The sequence below is a fragment of the Oryctolagus cuniculus genome, chromosome Y (assembly GCF_051225735.1).
Source record: "Oryctolagus cuniculus isolate XC-2025 breed Fujian yellow rabbit chromosome Y, ASM5122573v1, whole genome shotgun sequence".
NCBI classification, from domain to species: domain Eukaryota; kingdom Metazoa; phylum Chordata; class Mammalia; order Lagomorpha; family Leporidae; genus Oryctolagus; species Oryctolagus cuniculus.
Genome location: NC_142889.1, coordinates 32434329 through 32440340, shown reverse-complemented (window position 1 = coordinate 32440340; position 6012 = coordinate 32434329). Strand labels below are relative to the sequence as shown.

Genomic DNA, 6012 nt, shown 5'->3' with positions numbered 1-6012 from the left:
AGAGGAGCAGACTTGGCAGGGACTGGGGGACAGGGCGGAGAGAGCAAGAGAGGGAGGCAGTGAGCAGTGAGCGAGCATGCCAGGAGTCAGCGAGAAGGGGCAAAGCTGCCACTCCTGCCTGAGGCACCACAGATGGGAGTGGGGGAGGCAGGGAAGGAACACAGAGGGAAGAAGAAAGGCCAAGAGGAGAAGGTGGCCGGAGGCAGTGGCGGCTGCTGCTGCTGCTGCTGGTGGTGGTGGTGATAGGGGAGAAGGAGGAGCAGGTGGAGGGCAGGGGTTGAGGGAGTGAATGAGAGAAGCAAATGCGTGAGGGAGGGGAGGGAAGGGGGGGTCACGCGGGGGCGCACATGCGCACAGGAAGCACTCTCAGAGGCGAGTGTAACTGGATCGGGTTTGCTGCCAGCGGTATGAGCTTTGGCCGCCATTTTACAACAGCTCCACTTGCAGGGATACAGGGAGCAGGGAGCATGCAACCCAATCCCCTGGGACAGGATTCCTTGGCCATAGCCCAAAGGGGAGGGCTAGTTGCACATAGTGATTTAGATGAAAAAGCTATTGAAGCTTTGAAAGAATTCAATGAAGACGGTGCATTGGCAATTTTTCAGCAGTTTAATGACAGTGATCTCTCTCATGTTCAGAACAAAAGTGCCTTTTTATGTGGAGTCATGAAGACTTAAAGGCAGAGAGAAAAACAGGGGACCAAAGTAGCGGACTCTAGTAAAGGACCAGATGAGACAAAAATTAAAGCACTCTTGGGAAGAACAGGCTACACACTTGATGTGACCACTGGACAGAGGAAGTATGGGGGACTGCCTCCAGATTCTGTTTATTCAGGTCAGCAGCCTTCTGTTGGCATTGAGATATTTGTGGGGAAGATCCCAAGCGATCTATTTGAGGATGTGCTTGTTCCGTTATTTGAGAAAGCTGGACCTATTTGGGATCTTCGTCTTATGATGGATCCACTCACTGGTCTCAATAGAGGTTATGCATTTGTCACTTTTTGTACAAAAAAAAGCAGCTCAGGAGGTTTTTAAACTGTATAATAATCATGAAATTCGTTCTGGAAAACATATTGGTGTCTGCATCTCAGTTGCCAACAATAGGCTTTTTGTGGGCTCTATTCCTAAGAGTAAAACCAAGGAACAGATTCTTGAAGAATTTAGCAAAGTAACAGAGGGTCTTACAGACGTCATTTTATACCACCAACCAGATGAAAAGAAAAAAAAAAAAAACAGGCTTTTGCTTTCTTGAATATGAAGATCACAAAACAGCTGCCCAGGCAAGATGTAGGCTAATGAGTGGTAAAGTCAAGGTCTGGAAAAATGTTGGAACTGTTGAATGGGCTGATCCTATAGAGGATCCTGATCCTGAGGTTATGGCAAAGGTGAAGGTACTTTTTGTATGTAACCTTGCCAATACTGTAACAGAAGAGATTTTAGAAAAGGCATTTAGTCAGTTTGGAAAACTGGAATGAATGAGGAAACTGAAAGATTATGCATTCATTCATTTTGATGAACGAGATGGTGCTGTTAAGGCAATGGAAGAAATGAATGTCAAAGACTTGGAGGGAGAAAACATTGAAATTGTTTTTGCTAAGCCACCAGATCAGAAAAGGAAAGAAAGAAAAGCTCAGAGGCAAGCAGCAATCAAATGTATGATGATTACTGCTATTATGGTCCAACTCATATGCCCCCTCCAACAAGAGGTCGAGGGCGTGGAGGTAGAGGTGGTTATGAATATCCTCCAGATTATTATGGATATGAAGATTATTATGATTATTTTGGCTATGATTACCATAACTATCATGGTGGATATGAAGATCCATACTATGGTTATGAAGATTTTCAAGTTGGAGCTAGAGGAAGGGGTGGTAGAGGAGTAAGGGGTGCTGCTCCATCCAGAGGTCATGGGGCTGCTCCTCCCTGTGGTAGAGCCAGTTATTCACAGAGAGGAGGTCCTGGATCAGCAAGAGGCATTGGTGGTGTGAGAGGAGGTGTTCAAAAACAAAGAGGTCATGGGCAGGGAAAAGGGGTCGAGGCCTGTCCTGACCTGTTACAATGAAGACAGACTTGCTATGTGGGATTACACCAGAAGCTTGCAGTGGAGTAATGGTAAGGAAATCAAGCAACCTTAAATATCTTGGCTGTATAGGAGCATATTCTATTGCAGAAGACCTTCCTATGAAGATCATGGAATCAAATCCGGGACATTGAACTAATACTTGGACTTTGATATGAATTTCTTTAACAATTTTCTATGCAGTGCAAGTTATTAAACTAAAGCTACTCTATTTTCCAAATGTGTTCCAACAGAAATCCTTCATAACTTCTAGCATGATCGCTTAATAAAGAATAAAGTTCTTCTCTTTAAAAAATCTGCTCTAAGTAGATTTTTCCCCTGTTTTTTTAAATTAAGGATCCCAGCAGTGGTATTCTGAAATATTATCTTGAATTTGTGCATTTAAATTTTATTGCTGTGGTATAGATGAATTCCACTATTGGTATCCTTAAATTTTATTTCTACTCACCAAGGTTAATCATGATTGTCTGTATCTTTTTATAGTAATAATCACTTTTGAATTGTGTTCAGATATGCAGTTTCAGGTGTAATCATCAGGGCTGGTTAGTCAGGCATTTCAGATAGTGGTTCTTTTTGGAATCTTTTTTAAAGGGTTGGTTAACTATCACAGTAGCAGAAGATTTAACTATACCCTGGCTGTACTGTACATAGAAAAATCTTTGTAGATAAAAGCAAGGCTTGTTAAATATGATATGAGGGTAAGATTTTAATATACCAAATGTAGCATTCTTAGTTGCCTTTAGTTTCAGAGGCTTTTAAGACTTCCTCATGACCATGATAACAGGCCTTGCTTTAGTCATATTTTGTGGCTGAAAAAGCAGCCTTGCTTCTTCATACATTGTAGTTATTTGGATGTATAATAGTTTAGCAATATGTTACTTTTTTAAGACATCAGATGTTCAAAAAAAGTCCATCCAAACTTGTACTAAATACTGCAGTGTCCCTTTATAAAAAGTCAGACTAAAACTGACAATTGTACAGCAAAGCCTGACATTTGGATATTTTGAAGTTTTTTCATAAATCATAGAAATTAGTATATGGCTGTAGTTTAGCTTTTTAGGTAAAAGGTATGTTTCATTAGTGCATTTCTTACTGCTGCTCACTGTAAAAATGTGAATCAGCTTTCCATTTCCTATGCAGGTCATGGTAACTTATAGAGTAGAGTACAATCATTTGTGCTATGTTTTTTTAATTTTCTAAAGCACCTTGATGACAGTGAGTATTCAGTGGTGAAGCATCCTCTATTGAATCACCCTCAAAAATTTTTTTTTGCCAAGTCCTAAGTTGATAGCTTAAAGTCAAAAGTAAAATTATAGTTTAATTAGGATTTTGTGTAAATAAATCCCTTCTCCCCTTCCCGAAAGGGATACTGCAGTTATATCACACAAACCCAATAGGCACCATGATGAAGATCAGAGCTTATACTTAATTAAGGTTTTATACACACCAGTTCCCCAGTAAATGCAAATTTAACAAGAAAATTAGACATGTCATATGTTCAAAATGCTCATGGCAAACAATCATTTTGCATTCCTGTAAATAAAATTGTTTTATACTGTAAGCTGGAGGTGAGTGTAACTTATTTTTGTAATAAAGTTTTTATTTTTTATGTGTATTAATATAAATGTGTGTTAGTGTAGAAATCTTCTGGTTTAAAAATTTAGAATTGCACACATTTCAGTATGTTTATTTGTACTTACATAATTTTAGAATAGTGGTTGCCAATAGCCTGTATGTTTTACATTAATTGTTTTTTGTTATCTTAATAAACCATTTTGGTATGTTGTATGTCAGTTACTGGGATACCTGGGACATAGAGTGTAATTTAAAAATTTGTCAATAAGTATTCATTGGAATATATGTAAATGTGCCTTGCCGGTTGTTGAAACTTACCTACAAAATGAGTATGGGGTGACAAAATTAGTTCTTGGTGCTTAATGAAACTTTCTGCCACTGATTTTATATATTATTACCCCGTGCTTTTTAAAAGTACATCTCTCTCAAATCTTAGTGTGAGATTGAGGGCTACACAAAACATTTACATTTCATTCTACCATAATGAATATGCTAGGTTGTGGAAAGTGGGTAAACTAAATGTAGCCTTCAGTAAAATTGAATCTCAGTGTAATCCTTGGTACTGGTATTTTCCAGTTCCAAGGAGTTAAATGATCCCATCCAAGAGGTCCTTGCCATGCCTATGGGCACTTTACTGTCGTACCATTTTTAAGGGACACTGTCAAGGTGTTTAAGTTAATTCTCAGATTTATTTGTTGGGATTTTAGAACAGGATTGTTTGACAAACTAAAAACTGCATTTTCAAAGTTGAAAGATGAACACTTTTGTGAGTTCACAAATGTTTTCTTAAGAAAACATTAAAATACGAAGCTGTGGACTTCCAAGACTATTTGGCATTCTCAGTTTGGGGACTTGGGAAAGAAAACTGATGTAAAGAAATTGTGAAGAATTGATGGTTATACGTAAAGAAGGGTAATGTAAACATTGATGATGAAATATGTATACACTCAAGTGAAATTACTTGACAGTATTCATTTGAATAACTTTGAATTCAAGCCATTATAATTACTTTTAAAATTAAATATCATTTGCACTGTTCTGATAATGGGTGCAGTTTTTGAGCAATATAATCAGGGCTAAATATGCTTGTAGTGATTAGTGATGTGAACAATTAAGTTCTGACAAGAAATACTAACAGATATTTTCAACCTTAAATTTGTGTAGTAAAATGAGTATCAAACTGTTAACAGACATCAAGGAAAATAGGCAATGCATATAAACATACTTTTGAATGTTGTGTGGCCTATAAAGCAATAATGCAATTTTTATGGAATGTCATGGGATATAAGAAATGGAAATGCAAAAATAATCCTTTAGTAAAAATGTCAACATGTTAAAGGGGGGATGTTAATTAATGTAGGTTATTGCTATTTGTGATTTGTTTATGGGTTCTTGGCTTTGACAGCTTCAAAGAATGGACACATGGCAAGTTAAAGAAATTTTGTACATATTGTCAAGGAAAGGGTCCTAAATCCAAGAGTCAGGTCCCTTTCTTGGGATCTAAAATGTTTCCTTAAAACATTCTGATTGTTAAAAAGAAAACTTGAGTTACCTAACCCAAACATACACAAGATTTTGTTTCTGCAGACTACTTTCAATCAAAAGTGTTCATAAATTTAGTTTTATCAGTTTTCAGAAAGTTACTTTGTGAGAAAACTGTGTTGTCTCTATTCTTCCAAGCATGCTTTTTGTGAAAGATTTTCAGCCTTTGCAACTTAATCAGATGTTTAAAAAGAAGGGAGAATTCACAAACAAGAGCTGTTGCACTCTCATGGTAACATGTGTAACATGACAAACTTTTCTACTGATAACAAATCTTAACAAAAAATGTAAAACATCTTCCTCATAAAATAGGAACAACATAGGCCGGCGCCGCGGCTCACTAGGCTAATCCTCCACCTAGCGGCGCCGGCACACCGGGTTCTAGTCCCGGTCGGGGTGCCGGATTCTGTCCCGGTTGCCCCTCTTCCAGGCCAGCCCTCTGCTGTGGCCTGGGAGTGCAGTGGAGGATGGCCCAGGTGCTTGGGCCCTGCACCCCATGGGAGACCAGGAAAAGCACCTGGCTCCTGGCTCCTGCCATCGGATCGGTGCGGTGCGCCGGCCGCAGCGCGCCGGCCGCGGCGGCCATTGGAGGGTGAACCAACGGCAAAGGAAGACCTTTCTCTCTGTCTCTCTCTCTCACTGTCCACTCTGCCTGTCAAAAAAAAAAAAATAGGAACAACATAGAAATGGATTAATGGGGTAATCTGGGGCATTCCGTTGTATAAGATATTTGAAAAGAATTAGGTTGAACTTCATGCTAGATGAGCAAAATTGACAAATTCATTACAAGTTTTTTCACGTAGCCAAAAGTTAATC

At 38.9% G+C, this 6012-nt stretch overlaps 1 pseudogene; it reads left to right on the top strand.

The window, feature by feature from the left end:
- The first annotated feature begins 584 nt into the window (after positions 1 to 584).
- On the top strand, positions 585 to 2061 carry LOC149119492 (heterogeneous nuclear ribonucleoprotein Q pseudogene; annotated as a pseudogene).
- The last annotated feature ends 3951 nt before the right edge of the window (positions 2062 to 6012 follow it).